This window comes from Macrobrachium rosenbergii, chromosome 55, assembly GCF_040412425.1.
Source record: "Macrobrachium rosenbergii isolate ZJJX-2024 chromosome 55, ASM4041242v1, whole genome shotgun sequence".
NCBI lineage: Eukaryota > Metazoa > Arthropoda > Malacostraca > Decapoda > Palaemonidae > Macrobrachium > Macrobrachium rosenbergii.
Genome location: NC_089795.1, coordinates 69,095,163 through 69,120,162, shown reverse-complemented (window position 1 = coordinate 69,120,162; position 25,000 = coordinate 69,095,163). Strand labels below are relative to the sequence as shown.

The 25,000-nt window shown below is 35.1% G+C and overlaps 1 protein-coding gene across 8 annotated transcripts in view; it reads left to right on the top strand.

Annotated features, from left to right (window-relative positions):
- Positions 1-25,000, top strand: part of for (cGMP-dependent protein kinase for) — a 704,904-nt gene that overhangs the window by 326,881 nt on the left and 353,023 nt on the right. For 2 of the 8 annotated variants that reach the window (XM_067098862.1, XM_067098859.1), the window contains exon 1: positions 18,067-18,113. The exons of 2 other annotated variants lie outside the window; for them this stretch is intronic. The gene's annotated coding sequence lies outside the window, so the exon portion shown is untranslated. Of the gene's footprint in view, positions 1-18,051; positions 18,162-25,000 lie in introns of those variants that run through there. 4 more of the 8 variants (XM_067098860.1, XM_067098861.1, XM_067098857.1 and 1 more) reach the window with 4 other exon arrangements.

Sequence of the window (25,000 nt, the reverse complement as noted above, 5' to 3'; positions counted from 1 at the left end):
TTACTTCTCATTCTTTGAGTTGCTCTTAGATTCGTCTTTGTTCTTCTTTCTCTCTTGTTCATTCCGTATTTGCTTCCACTATCGACTGTCTATCTGTTTGTTTTTGAATTGCTTGTGATATCAATATGTTTAAAGACTTTCATGTACGTTGAGGTATGCTTTCTCTATGCCTAATTGCAGTAGCTAAATTTATGACGAATGTCACACGAAAATTCTAGTTTCCTAACACGTTGAACGATTTATTTTTTCAATTTACTTAGTAAATTATATGACTCGTAATGGTAGAAATTTTGTATTATCAGGCTCTCAGTTGTGGTAATTCTGCAACTGTTGTACTCAGTGGGTTTTTTGTTTTGTGTACTTGTGTATCATGTATAGAATATATTTTATCTCACTCCAAGCAAAATGAACCAGAAAATTTTAAACGGATTTTAACTGAAATCGCCGCCTTTGAGGTTCTTCCTGTAGTACCATCTGTTAAGGATGGTCTGTGTAAAATACATTTGTAAATTTAGTATAGATGTGGCTGAAAAGAAAGCACGGCCACGGATGTTAACGTGACTGTCGTAAGAAAATGTTTTTAAGAGGAATATCCGTTATTAATATTGATAATACAAACGTTTTCTTCTGGGAGATTTGAACTGCCGACCAGTGATACACTTGGCCAATACCACATAATATTATCCACTCAGTCACATTAGGCGAGATTGCATGCTTATAATGTGTGCATCATGTCTGACCTTTTTAGAGGCGAATTGAACTTGTGCACACATCACTGGTTGGGGTGGAAAGGGGAAAAACCACAGATATGGGGCAATGGCAATGGGCCTGTTATGATTCGAGATGTGCGTTCTAGCATTCCTGGTTCTATATTGTGTGTGTCTTCTGTGACCGAATGGATGTAATAGTGGTCTTGTTTATCATTGGTCAGGGGGTTATTATTATTATTATTATTATTATTATTATTATTATTATTATTATTATTATTATTATTATTATTATTTAAAACTGCCAGGAGTTGATCTCGAAAATAAGGCAGTAATTTGCCCGATCATTATACTATGAAAAAGTTTCGAATGGTGTCGCTTTATAGATGGAAATGCTGCCTTGCGCTCATGACTTGGAGAATGAATCCTATCGACAGTTTTCGAGGTCGTTTTAAAATATTTTACTATATAACAGTATATAGAATTTTGTTGTTGTTGACATACGTTTTTTGCATGGTTAGTCGTCCTCTTCGAAAATAAGAAGCAATGCTGGACTGTTCGACATTAGTAATTCTTGATTATCTCTCTCGATCCATTGTGATCATAACTCTATTTTTCGGTTAGATCACGCGTACTTCTTAATTTTTCGTTCATTTGGTCATGCAGAAACCTCCCCCCCCCTCATTACTTCGGTGTAAATGATGTGTTAATCAGTTATTTGCATCTCGTTCAAGTGTCGTAATTATCATAACCTGTTTCATCGCTATTCTTCGCAGTTTATCTTCCACTTGGTAAAGAAACGGCTAACATATGAAAGATTCGCTACCTCATAGTCTCACGAAGTGATTAATCTTTGAAAGAACGTATTTTGCTAAGGGTACCGATTCTAGCCGATCTCTTCGTTGCTAGGTGATTGCCTAGATTTAGTTTTCTGCCATGTGTAGTGCCCTCATTATGGTAATTATGCAGTAGCTTGTTCATTCAAGATATGAGAGTAACTCTTATCTCCTCATTTTCCCTTCTGTTGCACCTGTCTTGTGTAGAACTATGATGTAACTTCGGGATTTTAGATTTTGACACCGGAAGTCTTGGGAATTTAGATGGCACACCTAAATGTGGCCTGTAGGCTGTAGTCTTTCGAATTTGTTCTTTAATTATTTGCAGGTGTGACGAATCATATCTGTTCTTTAATTATATATGCAGTAAGTATGATATATATCATATATCCCAATCTATATATATATATATATATATATATATATATATATATATATATATATATATATATATATATATATACATACATACATACTACATACATACATATATATATATATATATATATATATACAGTGTTTATTATATATATATACATATACATAGAGAGAGAGAGAGAGAGAGAGAGAGAGAGAGAGAGAGAGAGAGAGAGAGAGAGAGAGAGCAGTGCTCATTAGTATATTCGTATATTAACTACTGAAAAGCGGATGAATTGTCTGTATAAAACTTTTACAATATTAGGGCTTCATGCACCCACACAGAAGGCTCATTAGCAGCGCTGTAAACTCCCTAATTCTACCGCTTCCTGGATGTAGAGGACCTTTCTTTCCAGTACCGTTTCAAGTTCTAAATCTCCTCCTTCTATTAAGTACTTCTAAATTGTACACTTTTCACCTGCCTAACATCCATCCTTCATCCTTTCCACGTGACCTAGCCTTAAGTGCTTTGATCTTCCGTCCACCCACGCTAACCACTTTACCACTTTACGTATCTCCACATTTCTTGCCTTTGCAATTTTTGTGCAGCATATGGTATGCATACTGTCCTTCTTCACAGATTCAGCCTTTTTTTTTCATTTGAAAATTCATCATCCAGACTTCTTCACTTCCATATAGGAGATTCTATTCAACCATTCTTTCCAACATTCCATTAGGCTTCCATGCATATTGCAAGTTTCGTCTTTACGTTTTGCACACATTTTGACTATCTTCTTTACTTCACCTTTGCTATGACTCACTCTTCTCTCAAGTACTAACAAATCAAGTTTTTCCATTCTCCCACGATAAATACTAACATTCACTGCTTCGTCTAGCTTGCCTCCATTACCATCATATTCTTATTCATACTCACATTTACTGTCAGCATTCTTCACTGGCAAACGCGCTCAAGTTCTTTCATTAGTATGTGTCTGTTCACTATCCCCAATGAGGGCTATTATTTGCAAACATCACTTTTGCCCATTTTCTCATCCTACAATTTTACACATACATCTGCTGTCCTTTTTATCACTTCTCGCGTCACTGCATCCATAAAGATGTTGAACAGCTATGCAAAGAAAACTCACCCTTGTTTCAGCCCGTTTTTTTTCCACCATAAGCATTTAACCACTTCCTTACCACTCCCATCTTACAAACTTAGAAATTTTCAATATCCTCCACAATGACCCTTATGAATTCTTTGACCTGTTTTATATACAAACCCCTAATCCACACTTTCTATTCCTGTCTAGAGTCATACAGTTCTTCCCTATCACTATATATGTGTATGTGTGTGTGTATATACAGTATATATATGTATGTATATATATATATATATATATATATATATATATATATATATATTTATATTTATATTTATATAAAGTATGTGTACTATAGTGTGTGCGTATTTATGCGTAATGCTTATCGATCCCTCTTAGCATAAAGAACTACGTGTAGGATCTAAGATTGGGCCTGTATATCGATGAAAATAGTCTAATTTTTGCAGCAGTTCTATTACTTTGTGAAACATGGTACATTTAAGCATAAATTAAATTCCTGAATATATCTTTTTCGAGGTCCTCTAGATATATGTCAAATAGTTTTCATCGAAAGGCCTACGTGAAGATCAACATGTTTGGTATTTAAAAATCTATCAAAATAAATGTCATATCTGAGAGTTGTGTCAGAAAGAAGTTTGATTTTTTGCATGAGTTCCATTCCTTTTCAAGCGATTGAAATAACATTTTTACCTCTACTTTGCAGGTTAGTAAACCGAGACCACAGTAATAAATTGGAGTCTATTGGTAAGTACCTTTTGGCTCCCGCTTTGATTTTCTGGGACTTTGAACGTGTTGGTGTATTATACTTAGTGTCGAATTTGGTATATCGTGTGGCTTATTTTAACGCAGTGGTATATGAAAACTTTACACGACCCATTCATTTTCTTGTTAGTGCTTATTGTAATCCTGAAGAAACCTTGGCTAAGGTAGCTTTTGAAAGAGCAAAAATAGTTTTCCTACTATCCGTGAACTTTTCGGTACATATTTTGACCTCTGTGGTTGAAAAATCGTGTTCAAAAACATGTATATAATAATAATAAGGAACGCTCCTTTTGCCAGCCTTCCTTTAAATTGATTACTTTTTGAGTAAGTTGGGGAAGTGTATCGCAAAACGTGATTTTGGCAGAAGTATACTAGCGACGTAATATAATTGCCGCGAGCTGCGTGGAATGTGGTAAGGTTCGAGTTTAAACTTTGTTTTAGGAATATTATTGGTTAACTGAAACATGGCGTAGCATTACAAACTAACCTTGAAGGTATTTTGTCATGTAAATTGCTATATCGTATCCATGTTCATACTTCTTGATTGTTTGAAAGGAATTCACGTGAATCTCAAACCGAAGAAAAAGATAGTGGCCAAGTTTTCATGCGTCTTAAGAGGTTCGATTTATGTACCGTACAATACTCCTTGCAGCCATTCCTCAGATGACCCTGTGATTGAAGTCACACATGAAGCCTTGTTACTTGGTTCTTTTATTTTGCGCTACGCTGTTTGTTCATCTGTTGTTACATAAACATCCCTCCCCGCCTTATTAAGCTTCTTCGTGTCTATGTTAAGTGACGACAGCGGAAGTGTACGTTTGAAATCAAGTCCCGACATCCTTTTTGCTCCAAGAATTTCACGACAGTTCTACAGATTGATGAAAATGGAGTGTTGTTCGTTTTCTGGCATAATTACTGGTATTGTGTTTTCATTTTTATTTTGTGCATTAACAATACTATTTGAAAGTGATAATTTTTCATTTTCACGTATACTTCTTCGTTTGTTTCATGACGAAATAACCTTATGCATAAACTTAATAGCGTTTTTCTGAAACAGTAGTTATTCTTACGGTTTGTAATGTTTTTTGTCTGTATAAGAAAGGTGTTATTTATTGTTATATATATATATATATATATATATATATATATATATATATATATATATATATATATATATAAGGTATATATGTATATGTATATGATCCATGGTTGTGGGATGAATAAAATGAATAGTGAATATGGAGTAGGTAATATTTACTGAAGATACAGCCCTGTATCATGTGCAGAACTAGTGAAAGAATTTCATTGTCTGCACGAAGAGAGATTTACGAACAAATATGAACACAGGTAAGATTATGAGGGTAAGTGGAAACCAGGAAGATGGAACAGTGAATATTAGCATGGATGAAGGGAGACTGGGAGTAATGAATTCATATAAGTATTTTGGGGGTAAATATAACAGATAATGGTAAGATTAGGAAAGGTGGAATCATAGATTAGGAGAAGAGAGGAAGGTAGGAAGGATGTGGTCAAAAGATTGGGAAGGATCTTGAAGCGTTTATAGAAAGCAAGTATGAAGAGACCGTTGAGCCTACTCTCCTTTATGGAAGTGGAAGCCAGTGTGAACCTGTTGAGATGAATTGTTTGGGTAGACCGTACGAGGAAGTGAAAATGTGAGAAATGTAGAGATACATAACACTGTTAGCGGTGGAAGGTGGGATCTGAGAGTTTTGAGATGGTTTGGTCATGTGGAAAGAATGCAGAAGGGTAGATAGTCCGAAAGAGAGTATAATTTGCAGGTTTTAGCAGGACTGAAGAAAGAAAGGACGTAGGAAGTTCAAGATAGATTGAGACAAATACGGCCGGGAAAGGAAAACCAGCAGTATCCAAGCAACGCGAGATTGCTTCCAAATTAGAGTGAATGATGCATTGTGTATAGTGGGTTCGACGCACTACTGATCAGCGTTTTGTAGGGAAATGAAGCGACTAATTTCGTGAAAATTTGTTGCAGAGGGAGCTCATCCACGATTCAGAAAAGTTGTGATTTTTTAGGCTGGAACATTAGTTATGAAAAATTAAATATATCTATGTGTGTGCGTGTATTTCTCTCCATTGCCCGACACAGCGACCTCTTAACTTTTCTATTTCTTCACACGTTTTTTTTTTGCGCTTATCACTCGTAGCCTTAGACCCAAGTGAAGAAACTGTCGCCCAAGGCAGGATTCTAATGCAATAATATTAATATATATATATATATATATATATATATATATATATATATATATATATATATATGTGTGTGTGTGTGTGTGTGTGTGTGTGTGTGTATATATATATATATGTATATATATATGCATATATATATATATGCATTGCTGTTTCCATTTATGATTATGTAATTACGTCCGAAATACAACACATGTATCCTATTTAACACAAAGTCAAGATTTTAATGTTAAAGTCCGTTGGTCACGTTGCATAACGTCACCAAGGGACATATGCAAAAACTGTTGGGTTAATGTTTCTGTTATTGATTTAATATTGAAAGTGTTATAGTCTTTTGAAGTACCTCTTCGCGTTTCCTTAGTTTTTCTGACATCCCTTGCTGTTATGTATACGCACATGCCGTTTTTAGGCTTTCTATATCTTTGTTTTTAGTTTCTTATTCTGTTACATTTTCTTTTGTAAACATTTGAGCGTTTTGCTTTGGGAAGCTTACAAGGAAATTAATGCCGTTATCGATTCCCCCCCCCACATTGATACTGAACATTTTGAAAAAAATATTGTGAAAATATTATTATTATATTATTATTATTCTCTTTTCTGGAGCTTACTTACTTGATGAAACGAGACCAGCGGGATTGTTCTCTTGCTCCTGAGGAGCGCTTTGCCTACAGTGATATTGTGAGAGGCAGTCTGTTCAGAATGACAGCCATTTCCCGTGTGGGTGGGTTTTACCAGTGTCGCAGTCTTCGCTGAGATGTTTAAGAATGGCCTCCCAGTTTCATTCTCTGAATAAACGATGCTTCGTTGGAGGTCATTCATTTATTCTGTCCGGGTGGTTGTTTATTCCCTTCTTGCCTCAAGAGTGGGGAATTTTGATGTCGCAACGAAGATAAAATCATGATGCACTGAGCTGATTATTTTCTGATGAAGTTTCGAGATTTGTTGGCATTTCGGAAGGAAATCGTGTAGAATCTGCAGTTGGTCTTATACGCTGAGCGTCAGTTTGCTAAAGTGCGTTTATTCCTGAATATTTCAGGAGGCAAGTCACTTCCATTGAGATTTGTCTTCTGAAGAAAGGAGAGTATAGCATACACTGGTTGCCAAATTCTTAAAACTCTTCATATATCATATATATATGTGTATATATATTATATGTATTTATTTATGTATATACATAAATATTATATTCATTATTATATATATATATATATATATATATATATATATATATATAGTTATATATATATATATATATATATATATATATATATATATATAATGCAATCTTCATGGAAATGAAGAAAGTAATTCAAGATAAGTCATTCACACGAAGGAAGATCTAAAGAAAACGTAAAAGTTTGTTTTATCCTCGACTTGTTTGTCCTCCTCCTGTCAAGGTCTGATGGAGGACGAAACAGTCGGGCTTAAGCTCTCAGCAGCAGCTTCACATATCACGCTTTCATACCTTCCTAAGGTGTGGATTGTTTTCATATATATATATATATATATATATATATATATATATATATATATATATATATATATATATATATATATATATATATATATATATATATATATATATATATATAATATACAGATATATACATATTATGTGTATGTATAATATATAAATATATATACATATATATACTGTATATGTATGTATATATATATATATATATATATATATATATATATAATATATATATATATATATATATATATATATATATATATATATATATATATAGTTTGATTTTGTACGCCTAGTTAATGAACCCTTGAAACTGACGTGATTGCTTGGATAAGAGAGAAAGTGGTAGAAAATTGGTTTGAGTGGAAAACCTAGACGGAGTCGAGAGCCAGTGCTTATAAAGAACGTATATTTGTGCTTGATTTTATTGTATTGGCGAAAGAGTAATGGAACGAGGTTTGATTTTGTTGTTTTTCTACTTCAGAATTTGAATTTAGAGTCTCTTGCTCGCTCTCATTAGCAACGTTTCATGAACGCCGAAAGCAGAAAAACAAACATGTTATTGTAGTTATGATTTTTTTATCGTTCTAAAGAGCATGTTTTGCCATTTAAATAAATTGAATTTTTTTATTCTGTTTATTTCATTTTTTTTTAATTCTGTTTATTTCATTGGGTCTGTAATAACACTGGCCCTCCTATCTGTTATTCATAAATTTTTAGACTCCACTCACTCCTTGTAGTTGACTGCTTTCATTTAGTTATGGAAAAATCCCAGGTTTGAAAGTTTGACTTGACGTACGTCATTTTTTGCGGTATCGAAAGATTCCTTGAAGCAAGTTCATATACAGTACTCTGGCATCCGTACTCTTCTGGACTCTTGCGCTGAGTTCTTCGTTGTCATAAGTCCTTGGTAATAGAAATCACCACACTCTCTGCCCATCTTTTGTTCCAATGTTTTTTCAGGATGAAGGAGCAGCTCAACAGTTGGACACAGGAATGTATTGATGATCTTCAGATTTTACTTGTTTGTGTTTTCATTTTGTCGTTTGATGGTTATTTCCAAATTGAAGATATTCTTATAGTTGTTATTTCTCTACGAGTGAGACTTACATCATTGTTAAGTAAGGGACAGTGAATACTATTGACTGTGTTTCAGCAACACCGACAATTCCTTCTTTGGACTGCGCAGAATTATTTTTTGTATGGCAACGTACCTTGATAAGTGTTTCATTGCATTTATGCTGGGAAATTTGGGGTGTATGAAATTTAAACTAATTAGAGTTTATTTATTTTTTCTCCGAAAAATGATAAATGTACTAAAGTTAGCAGGAAAACTCATTAGCATCTTCATTTTTTTTTCTATCACTGTAACAACTTTATGTTTTACTAAAACTGCCCCCAAATCCGTAGACTCAGTTCAGTGAATTGTTACTCGTCGCTCAAGCGTCCTAACCTGTTACAGTATGGCAAGGTTATGTTGGTATCGCTAGCGGAAATGTGTACAGCTGATAGGGAATCCCTTGGATCTTTTCTGTGTTTGTTTGTTTCTTTTTCTGATAGTGTGTGTGTGGCATCCATATGGCTGTCTATCCTTCACGGATATCAGCGTAATTTTCGTAAATTCTCTCTCTCACCACGCACGTGCACTCATTTTCACAATAGGCGAGAAGTGACAGATAAAACTATTATTGTGGTCGGGATTTATCTGATAAAAGGGATGGATATTATTTTTTGTGTCGTCATCATTTTCCGATAGTCTAAGGGAGAGAGAGAGAATTAGATTTTGATATGGACGAAAACCGTTAAATGAATAATCTCACTTTTCAAACCATGGGATGATCAATATATTGAAAAAATAGATACTGAATATGGGGTATATATTTTAAAAACGTACCAGAAACCGTTATATTTTTATAATCGTGCTTTGATAGGTACATAACATTTTAAAGGCGTCATAGCTATTGTATTGGGCACAATTGCAACTCCTTAACAGTTCCCAAGTTATATTGTTTAAAATGAGAATTATTTGCGTATCGGTGTATTCATTTTCCATTTGAACATCGTTTCGTACCAGAGAACCAAAAGCGTTTGTATTTTATGAGTTTTCGTTAAGGTCATACATAGTACGAAGAGATAAAGTTTACAAATGTTTTTTGGATCAGTTAAATGCTTCGAGCTTGTTTGAGTTTAAAGACTTTGTGGTAGTGTGAAGAATTTAAGGATTTTTATCAACATTACATATCTAGATTAATTAATACAATGACTAATTGGTGTTGTATGGAAAATACTTCAGTTTGTTTACATAGTGTAAATTGAGTCTTTCAGATATACAGGAACAATGATATTCAGCGGAGGTTCTCTTGAGTGTGATTTTAATAAAAGACTAAAAGAGGTAAATGAAACAAAACAGAAGGCACGCTGAATAAAATTTAGAAATAAAACGAAATGAAAATGTATATAAAAGGAAGATTACTCATTAGTCTATAACGGTCTCTGTTGCCGTGCGGACAAGAATCGCGGGAAGGCAACGAATGTGTCTAAAAGATTTCGTCAATTTGAGAATAAAGCTCTAAGAAGAATACTAGGAATAAGGTGGCTGGATAAAGTGAGAAATGATAACATATGGGAAATCAGGGAAGTTCCAGTTGTAGATGAAGTTACGATAAAAGAGAGATGAGATGGAGATGGCTTGGGCACATCCTTCGCAACACTTAGTAAGTGACAAAATGGGAATAAAAGCACGTTAAAAGAAAAAGAAGAAGAAGAAGAAGTGTCATTGGCTTCCCGCGGCCACTAGAAGAGTTAGAAGACCCATGTCTACTTCGATGAGAACTTTAGGCGGGGCTCTTGCAATGAGTGGAGATTTGTGGAATTGAAAGTAAAGAAAAGACATGAGTTGCGGAATTCCTCAGAAGCCAGTTTTTGTTTTGGCTTTCGATTCTGTTGAACTTTGAATTTTTATGAAAAAAAGTCATTGAAATATTATGTTACAGATTAAGTTTCAACACCTTTGTTCCCCGTTGGGGGGTTGAACCCTAGGTCCATCTTACATTGCTTACTTTAGGCATTGCTAAAGAGTGTTTGCAGCGTCTCTTGGGTCCCTAACTGCACCCCCTCTTTACCCCTTTCACTTTACCTCTGTTCCAGCTTCCTTTCTTCAAGCTTGCTGTCCAAGCTCTCTGACTATTACTTCTCAGTGCATCTGTGGGATTTTCTCCCAGTTCAACCTTTAGGCCTTTGTCCTTCATTTCTTTTATTTTCTGCATCTCTGTGACTTGCTATCCAACCACTGCAACTTTCTCTTTTCTTTGTCTGAAGCGCTGAATGCGGAAAGTGTCCCAGTGCTTTGCTTGACAGCCTAAATTTGTTCAAATGAAACACCCTTTGTTTTTTTGAGAAAGGATTTTTCAGTATTATTTGCTAAGTATACTTTTAAACTATCAGTGACCGAGATAAGTCACGTAAGTCATTTTGTAGAATGGGAAAGAAGAAGTAAGTTAAGTATACCTTAGTTTTACCAGACCACTGAGCTGATTAACAGCTCTCCTAGGGCTGGCCCGAAGGATTAGACTTATTTTACGTGGCTAAGAACCAATTGGTTACTTAGCAACGGGACCTACAGCTTATTGTGGAATCCGAACCACATTATAGCGAGAAATGAATTTCTATCACCAGAAATAAATTCCTCTAACTCTTCATCAGCCGGCGGCGGGAATTGAACTCCGGCCCATCGAATGACGGTCTGAAGCTCAACCGACTCGGCCAACAAAGGGCTTATGGGAAAGAAGAAAAGGAGAGTGCATGTTACTCATGAAATAAAACGTTCTTGAAATAATTATTGTTCATCAGAGCATGACAGGCTTAATTGATTCCTCGTGCAAGTTATTAAGGTTTTGAGCGGTAATTAGATTCGCATTCGTCTGAATTTCAGTGAAATCACCATAATCGCATCCGATTCGCTGAATTTGTACCAATTTGTCACTATCACAGACATTGCAAAGATGAATCTCGGAACTGCATGATAGGCTTGCTTGTTTGTTTTTTGGTGAAATGAAGGCATAATTGAAAATGATCCGAAGTTCTTGGGAGAAAGAAAAGGACCACTAGTTTTGTCTCGGTCACCGACTTGGACTATATTGTTTTGATTTTCTGACCCACTGTATCCATTTGTTTCCTCTTTTCCAACCGGTCACCTGAAGAATGGAAATCATTTGTTGTGGCTCTCTTAGCGTTGTCGCTGTATCACGGTCTTTTGTTTTAATTTTAGGTTTATATGAGGTGGATTTCAGAGAGCAATATACAGAGGTTTTTCAGGTCGAGGAAAGAAGGCAACCAACGTCAAATAAAGAATTAGAAATGTACCCCAGCTTATCCTTGCCCCTCTCTCTCTCTCTCTCTCTCTCTCTCTCTCTCTCTCTCTCTCTCTGTAAATTTTGTATTGTAGAAGGGTGTTCTGTGTTTTGAATTAACTTTACTTGTATCGTAGTGTATATATATTTTATTAAATCGGCAGTATTGTAATGTTGCATAAAGGTACGCAAGTTTCATCAAGCGTGTGTTGTTATGTAATGCGTACGCATGTGTGTATGTGTGTAGCAAAATCTATTCATTCTCAACAACTCCAAGTGATGGTACCTATTGAAATGTAAAGCTATAAATCTTGTCTGCCTGTCATTTTTAGTGGTCGATTGGAGTTGTCAAAGCAAAATTTGTTTGTTTGTAGAAGGCGCAGGAAAAATCTGCTTAAGGGCTTATTGGAATAAGATCTAGGGTTGTTTGAAAGTGAACATTGTGAGTGCTTAGGTTCTTCATCCCATTCCCTGGGCCTTGTACCATACCTGATTATGCTCACAGAAAGCATGGCTCTCATTGCTCTTCTCCCGTAATCTCGTCATTGTTGTGTTTGACTAAAATTTTCACCTATATTGTGTGGCTTTCCCAAGGCACTTTCATACGCCATTCACCGGAAGTGCTTTTGATTATTTTGCTCATTAACAGTGTTTTAAAGCAAATCACGCAGAATTGGTTTGAACTTATCATATATATGGAACATTTTGAAATTCCGTTATTGGTACTAAATTTGCATTGTAGGTTATCGAATACTGTATCCGCTAAAAAAAAAAGGATATCATTAGTGTGCAGATATGCCCCTAGTGCGCAAATTCACGTCAATAAATGTGTTGATTTTGACTATATTCTGATTGATTAACACAGTAATGATCAAATAATAACTGAATGCAGTTTTCATTTTCTTATGATGCAGGAATTCATTTGGAAATGCAAAAATGTTTGCTGTTAGAATTGTGTTTATTTTGAAATAAGCACCTGGTTGAACACAGTAAGGCTTTAGGAATGTAGGTGATCATGTTTTTCCCCTGTATACGGAGTAACATGAGTGGGCCAAATTCAATGAAATTTTCAGTAGACACTAGTCTGAACACATTTGTAAATGTTAGTCTCCAAAACGTCATATATTTACAGATGGGTACATATAAAGTCTTGCCATGGTGTTTCAAAGGGCAGTTTTATTTTGTAGTCTTTTTTATTAACATTCTTACTATGTTTAGTTCTGTAAGATTAGAAACCAGGATTTCACGAAATCCCTGAAATGTTCAGAGACTTCGTGAAATCACCAATTCTCTCAGGAACATTTGATCCCGGAGGGCTATAGCTGGTTCACTTTAAGGTAGATTCTTGGCCCTACGAGACGTTTGTTTGGCGGCCTCTGGTTGGCTTGGTACCGAGGTAGGCGGCTTGCTCACTGTCTCAATTTTACGCCTGTACCTCAGAAAATCTTGCAATATGTTTATATTTCTTCATTTATCTCACGTTTTGCACAAGATAGGAAAGTTTTGGTCATATCATAGGATTCGGTATTAGTTGTACAACTAAATCATGATTTCCTGAAATCAATAAGATAAAACACAAAGGAATCACAGAGATTAAAAGTGAAGAGAGACGCATTCAATTCTTGATACCTGTTTTTACTTATCATCGGATTTTGCATCATTCATGCGATCAAGATAAAATAAAACTTGTGTTTTCATACAATAAATTCATCCTGAATACTCTGGTGCTTTCAGATTTTAGATGCGTGTGATATGTGAAGAGAAAATGAAGAATATGTCTTATTATGTTGCATCCGTTCTCGACTCAGTTTGACAGTAGTGCCGAGAGACAGTGATCTGCAAAAAGCGAGAGCGTTGAGCCACTGTTGACAGTTGCCAATTAGTGATATGAGAAGTTTGCAGTTTCGACAATATTTACCGTATTATTGTCACTACATTTTCTGTAATTAGATGCATAGAATTCCCATTATGACTATCGAACATTTTCACTCCAGTATCACATATGTCCGTATGGCTGGACATATCTGATAAGCAAAAATAATCAGATGGATGCATCTGGATGTGTTGATTCAGTTTTTTCTAGGTGAGAAATTTGCATATATACTGTAGGCTACATGATAAATAACAGGCCTACATAATGATGAGTTCATTATTATGGCCGCTTGTTTCTCTGGTCAATAACATCAAAAGCTTATGGTTTTCATATGTTCATTCAATGAACGAAAGTACATTTTTTATTTCTTACCATAAAATCTGTTGGCGATGTCTAAATTGAAGCCAGCTCATCCAGATGCATCCATCTGATTATTATTATTTTTTTTTCTTTGCCATATGGATATATATGATATTGGAGTGAAAATGCTCGTCAGTCATAACGGGAATTCTATGCAATTTATTTACAGAAAATGTAATGATATAATAATACGGAAAATATTGTCGAAACTGCAAATTTCTCATATCGCTAATTGACAACTGTCAACGGCTGAGATGATCAACGCGGTGTCTTGCAGATCATCATCACCGTCTCTTGGCAAACTGAGTCAAGAACGGATGCAACATAATAAGACATATACTCCATTTTCTCTTCACATATCTCAGGCATCTAAAATCTGAAAGCACCAGAGTATTCGGGGTGAATTTATTGTATGAAAACAAGTTTTATTTTATCTTGATCACGTGAATGATGCAAAATCCTATAAGTAAAAAACAGGTATAAAGAATTAAATACTTCTCTCTTCACTTTTACTCGTTGTAATTCCTTTTTGTTTTATATTATTGATTTCAGGAAATCATGATTTAGATGTACAATTAATACCGAATCCTATGGTATGGCTAAAACTTTCCTATCTTGTGCAGAACGTGAGATAAATGAAGAAATATAAAGTATTGCTAGTTTTCTGAGCTATAGATGTAAAAATGAGACAGTGAGCGAGCCGCCTGCCTCCCGGTACCAGCCAATCAGAGGCCGCCAAACAAACGTCTCGTAGGGCCAAGAATCTACCTTAAGTGAACCAGCTATAGTACTAGACACGGCGAAACAGTGATTCATCTACACTGTTTCGCCGTGTTTAGTACTAGCCCCTCGGGGATCAAATGTCCCTAAGTAAATTGGTGATTTCACGAGTTCCATGAAAATTTCAGAGATTTTGTGAAAACCCTAGTTTCACAGTCTTACTGTAACACACACACTCATTATATATATATATATATATATATATATATATATATATATATATATATATATATATATATATATATATATATAACTCGTCATCTGCATCATCATCATCCTCCTCATCCTCATCCTCATCAGCACCGTTATCACTTCTTTCACGTGCACCATCTCCATCATCATCGGCTGGCTGGCTTTCACATGTTGGCAGCAGTACTTGTTTATATGGAACTTGTGATCCCCATTCACTGCGTTAGGCAAATGAGTATACTAGCGGTGGACTTTGTTTTGATGGATGTTTGGGAAATCTCTCTCCACTGATTCGCGTAAAAAGGAACCTTGTTACATCGTTTGGAATTAACACACCGCTGATTGAGGCTGAAGGAAGAAATGAACATTTTCTATTTTCTCTTGGTTGTATAAAACATATATAGAGAACATATTCGTGCACATCATTTACCGATCTTCAGCGAATGGATATTTGACATTATTTGCAGCTGCCTTGCTAATTTGAGCTGTTAATTTTGTTTATCTTCATTCCAGTTGCCAGTGCCCATGGGTAGGTCTTTCAAATGATCCTGATAAATCTTAGCCACCTTTTATATACAGACAACCTCTCATGCCTTACGGACTAAGAAGAAAGTAATCAGAAATTATTCGTCTGTACTGACGTTTTGCAGATTATTGGTCTTGGCGTTAAAAAACGGAGTTTGATATTTCACTGTACATTCACAAGTTGGGCTTTCTTACCAACATTTCATTTAAGAAAGGAAGTAGTTGTTAATACACCAGTCGCAGTGCAGCCATAATATCGAAATACTGCGGATATAGTACCAGACAGATAAGAAAAGGTCGCAGACTTGTGAGGATAACATTCTGGTGAGCAATAGATTTCCGGGAACAGGAATGTCTCTTTTTGATGTTTTGAAAGGATGTCTTTTGCGGTTGCACGTCTTTGTTTCTAAAATTAGTTAGACTTCTATATTTCTTTGCGTCAACATATGCTAGCAACATAGACTGAGAAATAAAGTGCAACTGCACTGCTGTCTGGATAAGCCTTTGTGTTACATGAGGTCAGGCCATTGACATCTGTGGAACGTTTGGAGTACATGGTGGGTGCACACATTATGGTAATACCGTAAATTGATCAGATTTCATTCCGTTGTATACATGTTTAGCTCACAATAGGGTCATTCGTATCGTCGTATCTGATAATGAAAAATCGTTTTTTGTGTTTCTATACCTTTATGAAGGTAAAGTATAAATTTACTGATTGTTGACAAGATTAAAACGGTTACGTTGATATTTTGTGGGATTTCAGAAAAGTTTATTGATACTTTTAATATAATGATATTCTGACAAATGTGATCTTACGAAATAGGATGCTGCGATATATTCAGTTGTGATCGTCGCTGAATAATGAAAGTAACTCTCATCCTGTAGATAATAGAACTTAGATGGATTTGCTCGATCCCTGCAAGAGGATATGATTACAATTTATGAAATTTCTGGGCATCTTGTCTCGTCTTTAGCCAATTAAAACTTTCATGACTACACGAAAGAGATAAATATCGCAAAACTGTTTGAGTGTTAATCATACCCTCTACCTTGTGGCTTTATTATATTGAGATAAAATTCGATACAGAGTTTACTCGGCACTGATGTTTAGTAAACGGTCTAAAATTTGTTGAGGGCTCATTGCCTTTACTTGATGATCGAAAGAAGAAATAAATTTTATTTTGTTTGAAGAATAATTACTCATATGAAATAAAAAATGATTTACTCGATGGTTCAGACTTCAGTATCGAAACCATATCAGTCTTGTGCTAATGTGGTTACTAATGATAATATTGAATTGACGACTGTATATTTAGAATTTTTGTCATACAATTCATCTATCAATCACTTTTATTTACATATCCAAATATAGTTGGATTTTATCGAGTTCAAGGATTGGCGTTAAATCCATTGTTTCATTATCGATACAACAGTTACGAAGAGGTAATGGGTTGGATATCAGGCATGTTCTATTGTAGAAGATAATCTACTTTGTATCGTATCAGATAATTAGATTTCATTATATTACTCAATTTTCCTCCGTTAATTGGCCTAACATTAATGGTAATCTATTTTTCCTCCGTGGGTTGATTTAATTTAAAACTTTTCTTAATAATTTATTATTACACTTGCCTGTTAGTTACTCTAGTAATGCCGGCACCACTGGAGTAATTACACGTGACTTCATAGGTAAAAATAAAGTTAATGCTTTAATAATTTCAATTTCAGTTATGAGAGATTGATATGTATATGTCCCATTCAGAGCACTGAGGTTTTATGGCGCAGTTTTTGAAGTCCTTTTTATCCATCTTAAACCCAAAAGTTGGTTACTGGAAGGCGCTTTATATCGCTGGATGTTTGTATGGCCGTTTGCGCCCCTAACCGTTTGTATGTGTTCCTTTGTACATATATACGGATGTGGATACTGATGGTATGCCAGTGAAGCGCGGTTCAGGTGAAGGCGGCCATTGTTTACACCTAACCCCGTGCTCTAGGTTTATTCCTCTGCTCCGCTCAGACAAATGTAAACAAACGGCTTCTCTTCCTCTTCCTTGCTTCATCTTACGATCATTTCTTTTCTAAACACCGATATAACAGTTCGTTAACTTTTTGCTCTTCTCTCATTATGCGCGAGCGCGCGCACACATACGCAAATACACACATATATATATAGATAGATATAGTTGTATGTGTATATATATTATATACAGTATATATTATATATAAATATATATATAATATATACATACACACACACACACACACATATATATATATATATATATATATATATATATATATATATATATATATATATATATATATATATATATATACTCTGTATATAGTGTTGATGAGTGTCAGTACGCGATAAACTTAGAAGATTCCTATTACGAAATAGCACCAAGTCTGCTGTCAGTGTAGTCCTGCACCATCCATCCGTCCACCCATCTGTGTGTGCGAGCAGTGCGTGGCGGCATGGCATCCAAGGGGAAGGTAGTGTGAGGGCAGGTTGGGGAGTGTATCCATCTCTCAGTAGCGTGTGGTAAACCATAGTGAAAACATTCAGGCAGTGCCGCTGTCCGCCGCCTTGGTAACGATTTGATATGACGTATCTTTTTTGGTGGTTGAAAAAACACCTGTGATTGCTGCAGAGCAGTAATATTTTTTGATACCTAAAATATGACAGAAAAGTAGTGCATATGTGGAGTAGATGACGAGTGGAAATTCCTGGAAAATCTTGCAAGTGTGAAGTTTTCACTCCTAATTAGGTGCTGTACATTTTTTAGTGTGACGCTTTTCTTCGTAATTAGGTGTTGTACCTATTCTTTTTCTACTGTTCCTCGCTTGTGGAACAGTAGAAATATTAATGAAAATGTATTTCATAAACGTGTTGATTCATACATAGAATGAACCGACGTCATTTGAGGGCATGTTGGAGGGTGAATGTTGATATTGGTGCCTCTTGTGTCTGTAAAAGAAACATTTTTTGGTTAGAATAACAATGGGTACTTCAGTCGCATTTCTTTATTTGGATACCGTAAGGAATGTTAACAAACCTTTTACTCGGGTATTCTGTACATTCATCCAAGTTCCTGTAATCTAGCGTCTGTGATTACTGAGGAGTTTATATATAATATTAAATAGTTTTTCTAGTTTGTAGCAGGTTTCATAAGAGAAAAAAAAGTTTGTTTCATCATTCCCTGTCGATTTTAAGATAGATAATAGGAAGTACTTTAACAGTTCTTATTGCATTGAGTAAGTTTTTGCGAATTCAATGAACTGTTGTTCTTCACTTTCCCTTACGTGGTTGTAAAATACTTTTGTAACATCTCAACTCTCTCTCTCTCTCTCTCTCTCTCTCTCTAACTACGTAGTCTCATTTAATCAACAGAGATTTAGAATAAAGCAAGTATCTGTGACATGGGAATAAATTAAACCCAGTTACTAGTAGATCAAGCTTTTGTAATTATAACTATGATTCTTATTACTCAAATGGGAATTTAAAGTTATAAGTCCATCCTATGTATCAAGTTATAGGTAGATAAGAAGGAATCTTCTACTGTGATTTCACTGACACAGTTTATTGTGAGCCTCATGTATGTGTGGTGGCAGAAAACTCATCAGTGTTTTACATTTACACACACACACACACACACACACACACACACACACATTATATATATATATATATATATATATATATATATATATATATATATATATATATATATATATATATATATATAAAAGAATGTAAGCGCTGTTGGAATCTTTGCTGAGATTTTATTAAAATAGTCCCAAGCAACATGAGCAATATCTTTATATAACATGGACGTATTATATTTCAAGGAGAAGCTTCAAGTAAGATAGCACCTCCTTGAGCCGTGGCTCTTGACTTCCCTGGCAGGTACAAGGAGTTGGGCTGGCGTAGGCAAAGGATGAGTTTGAACTTAAAGTTCAGAAAATGTTTTACTCTCCAGAATAATTTTTTTTTTTTTGCAGCCCTTTGCAATATTGGATAATATGATATATTAGGCGAAATATGGTGCATTTCCCTATGCGTTTAGTAATCATGTTTAATTCAGGATGCAAAATGCTTCGGATGATTTTGCCAGATGTTGGTTGTTATTTCCGTTCCGTAATGTTGCTGAAATCTCTCTCTCTCTCTCTCTCTCTCTCTCTCTCTCTCTCTCTCTCTGAGATCCTTTGAGTTTTTCTTTGAAATAGACTACTGTTGAAAGTCCGTAGTGGTTGCTATACCTTTCAGGGCTGAAAATGAAAAAGAAAACGCAGCAATTCGAAGACAGCTTTCGTGTACTATTAGCTACTCAATTTTACTGGAATTTTAGGGTACCTTTGTTCCCTCCTCTGTGCAAGATTGATGTCATCGTCCCACGTTACGCAGTAGTAGTGTTATTACCAGATTGGACTGTAAGGGTGCCTAGGGCCCCCATAGAATAGGGTTAGTGATGCACTTAAAGAAATAGAGAAATATAAGGTAATAAGAGGTTTTTATTCGAGGCTATTTCGCGGTGAGGGACAAGGTTTGGGATGTAATGTGTCGTAATGGTCAACTTATTGTTAAAAAGATAACCGTTTCGAAAGGCCTAATTGCTCTTGCTATGTATTCGGTGGGGTGTTAATAATAATAATAATAATAATAATAATAATAATAATAATAATAATGGTGACATCGTATCTAGATTAATAGATTAATACGTTTGCATTTTCCTGGAAAATCGCTATTCTTTTACTTATACACCTTTCTTAGTCTTTAAGTATCATGACGGTATCATTAACAACTGCTATTACTCGGAGAGAGTGTAGGAAAGGCAAGGAATGCTTAATTTAGCTTTTGTCCGAAAGTAGTGCAGTGGGTGCTTGCGTTCTGCGACAGATATACGCTCATTGCAACAGGCAAGATTTGGTCTTGAATGAGCAATGAGATTGTTAAACAGGGGTTGTCTGTCATTGGCTGAGTATCGGAAAAGTTCTGATGTGTAGTCGACCCTATGGGTTTTCTGCGGCTTAATATTTTAGATGCGATAATGTTCGTGCACATTTTAAATAGTAGTCTACTTTTCGTATCATTAGCGTTGTGGTTTTTAGTGTTTGTAATATTAGTAGTAGTACATTAGAGCTAAACGTATAGTTTATTTTTAAACAAGTCATGTTAGGGTTTAACCTTCTTTTAAGCTCTGGCAATTATTAAGGCCTTTGAAGCTACATCCGCAGTGCATTAGTATTCACTAAACGTTTATAATTTCTTTCAAGATTTCATATCCAAGTTTTAACTCCTTTCAGTTTTTTTTTTTTTTTTGTAATCGTTAATACGGAAGCCTTTGGAACCTCTAAAAATTTGCTACATTGATGCATATATTTACTAACACAAGATTTTTTGTCTTTCTACAATTGATTTTTCTTTTTCAGTAAAAAAGAACTAATTATTGTAAAGGCAATAATGTGAAGTAATTCTCAATAACCCATTTGATAATATTTGAGTATGTGTCTTAACCAAATCTTTCATTTCGTTAGGTGATAAAAGACACAAAAGTTTGTTTTGTAAATACTGCGCATTGTTTTAAGCTCAAAAGATAAAAGTCTCGAGTAAAAGAAGTAGTTTAGCTGGGGTATTAAGCCGGATTCACACGTGCTTGCGTGCGCGCTTGAAACATGCCAGCTTGTAATTGCTTCGTCTTGGCGATTATTGTCTCAGTAATATTAGAAGTTCTGGTTTTGACACGAATGTCGGCATTCAGTAATATAATAACGTTCAAAGGTAAACGCTTAGAATGTTTCTTAGAATAAGAATATACAAGCATATCTACCAGGATTTGAAATTTGTCATGAGGTTCACCTTTTTTTTTTTTCTGAGCAGGACGTTGCTGTTTGGAGGGCTTTCAAAGAGGTAGCTGTGTAGACATGTGAGGAGAATAATGGTATCTCATGAAGACTGACAGTATGCGCTTAAGAATTGGATGTGGAGAATATGTCTTTGTAAAGAGATGCCATTTATAGTCCCTCCAGGCTTTGTCTTAGTTCTTATTTGCATATTTATATGCTGTCATTTTTTATGTGCTTATTGTGGCATCACTTTTTAAAATATAATGGGCTTTCCTGCCATTTTAGGTAAATTTCTTCGGTTTTGTTTATTTATTATAATGTTAATCATAATTATATTATTTTCTTAGCACTATTAACTGTCACTGGAGGTTTAGACTAGCATGGCTATGCCATTGTGATATCGCTGAATACTTTAGTTTATATTTGTCAGAAAAATTAATATACAGTATGTCGGGTTTTCTGTTTCCGTTTCGTAAGAAAATGTTCATACCCTTTCCCGTTGATATAATGGCTTGCATTGTATTTATCCGCAAAAATCACTATATATTTTGTGATTAAATATATAAAAAAAAAACAGATTTCAACGGGTGAATCTCAAAGCTACAGGAGCAAAAGAATGGTAAATTCGATCATTTGCTTTTGAGGATTAGGCTGACTGATGTTTAGTAGTTGAAAAAATTTACAAATCACCGGCGAGGCACAGCATAGACACATGTAAGAAGTTCTGGAACAGGAAACCAGATGAGTCTAGTTTTGAGATAATGGCAAATACGGAGGCACTCAAACAATGCTCGTCCAAACTGTTTTATAACACACACACACACACACACACACACACACACACACACACACACACACACACACACACACACACACACACACACACACAAAGAGGTCTTTGCTTTGAATAAAAATTTAGCCTAGCTGATTAGTGTGGAATCCCGTTCCCCACTGATATCTCCTCAGATCTACCCATCTATCTATCCATCTGTCTCTCTATCTATCTATCTATCGGTCGGTCTGTGTTTCTCTGTGTGTATGTGTACATGTAGATTTTATTTTTCTGAGTAGGGATCGTTATGGAAGATTTTGGTCCGTGGCCACAGGGATTTCATATGGCTTACCAAAGCAGATATTTAAGTATAAGACTAATTTTTGTGAATGGATGAGAAACAAGAATCTCTCGTCTAATATGGGTATTATTCCAGCGTTTATTTGATTCTTTTACATTATATGAACACTTTAGATATGGCAAATATTTATGTCTTAATCTATGAAATCTATCGTAATCTGTCGAATTCGGTTCTGGTAATCTTTGTGGTATTGATTGTGATTGTTATTGATATTGGCAGTTGTAGATTATATAGATACTAGTCAAATGATATTGCCCTTTCCATAGCCATCTGACACACAGGTGTTGTATTAATATAGAAATGTCATTTTTGTTATATCCTAAAGAGAGGTGTTTTATATTTCAAGATGCTTGCATTTAGCAAATCTAATATAAGAGAAGATCGTTCATTTTTATGGTGATATAGTGAGTCCACTTTATTAAATGCCAAATGGTCAGTGTACAGTGGTGTGGTTCAGTGGACTTCAGAGATCAGGGTAACTGATAGGTCGTATGATATTTTTACTGTAAGGGTCAAATTTACTATTACTCATTGGAGAATAATTTTGAGCAATGCAGATTTCAGGGGCAAAGAAAAATAAAAGTACTATTCGGAAATTAGTTTCCACTGGCCCTTTTGAAGTGTAAAGATAGCTGTTCAGACGCATAATTTTTGCTAAGTATTTGAATTTCATCCTAAATAAATAAATAGGTTGCTCATTCAGAAACATTTGCCTTGGGCCTCTGTAAGTGAAAGATTCTTGCATTTATTGCGCAAGCAGAGTAATAGTATGTTTTTATATTGTTAACTCATCACAATGATGACTAGAAGTTTTTATCATATCCTCTTTGCTATTTCTTCAATGTACTGGATCATTGAATTGTTATAATTTGAATACGTTGGAAGTGTGCTTTTCAAAGGCTGCTTCTTGATATTCATATATTTTTTAAATTATATTTCATCCCTAAAATTCTCAACAGTCCTACAGCGTTCTAGATTGACAGAGAGTAATATTGTGGATAGTATAGAAACTTCTTAGACAAACAGGTCTGTATGGTGTATGTATGTAGATATATATATATATATATATATATATATATATATATATATATATATATATATATATCTATTTACTTGTAGATTTTATATACCAGTGTATAGTAAACTAAGAAATGTATAGTACCTCTGCACTCTAAACTCTCTCTCTCTCTCGCTTCATGATAGGCTGAATGTATCATTGAAAGTATCAATATTAAAATTACTCACATATCCTTTATGCGATTTAACTTTTATTGCCCTAGGATAATTTACCGAGCGAAATAACCCGGTTATTTTGGGTTATTTTCCTTTTTATCAGTTCAAGTCACAATCCATCTTAAGTGTTTTGACGTGCGAATGATGCGACTCAAGTCAGATATTTGGCCTTAAAATATTCTTTTGTAATCTTGTTGAAATTTACAGCCCGATTACATTGCGACCATATGGGACCAGTTCTGACTCATTCGATTAGCAGATTGTCTTGAACAAAAGCTCTAAAAATCATTGTTGATAAGTTAGATTAATTGTATTCTTCGCATCACTTGACAGTAATACTTTTTCCTCAGTTGTATGTGCTACTTCACTCTTACATTTAGAACTTGATATTTGAGTGTTTATTTATGTATCCAGATGGGGATTACAAATTTTTCCATTAAATAGCGAATATGTATGTTAATAACGTATAGTTCTTCAATACGATGATGATGAACAGTTGATAGAAAAGTTATTTCATCTCAGTTTTAGTGGTTAATGTTCACGACCTTGTATACTTTTAAATGAATGTTCAGTTTTGCCAGTTTCGAATTTTTTATTATTGCTCTCCAGATTTATAAGTCTCTCTCTCTCTCTCTCTCTCTCTCTCTCTCTCTCTCTCTCTCTCCTCCCTCCAACCCTTCCAGGAAAAGGGGATAAATGTTCTTTGTACTCGCACCTCCGTAATTTGAGTTTATTTATTTTCACTTTCATTATTCAGCTGACATGAAGAGTCCTTCCATCTGTGCAAGGCTCTCGCATTCGAGTCCTCCCAGACAACAATGCCACTTCGTTAGAGCAGGATCTCTCTGTCTCAGAGACAGTCTCGTAGACGGCCTTTTAGACAGCCCTCATCATCCAACGGTCACGTATATGCGATGTCAGGAAAATCTCTTTATTGAAGGTGTCATGGTGGTCAGCAACTGTACAGTTTTGGAGGGCAGTATTTGTCTCACTAGGGAATGTCCTCTTTTCTTCCATATTCGGTTTATTTTTTATGTTATTGGCTTGTTCATGAAAGTAGCGAGCAGCATTAATGCCAGTAGTTTTGCCACTAATTTATCCTTTGTTCCTACTGTTCTGAACTTCTTTGATGAAGAGTCTTGATGCTAATTATGTATGGTTATATGTGTATTTTAATCATAAGACTTTTTTTATCCATTCCCATGGAAATAACATCAAC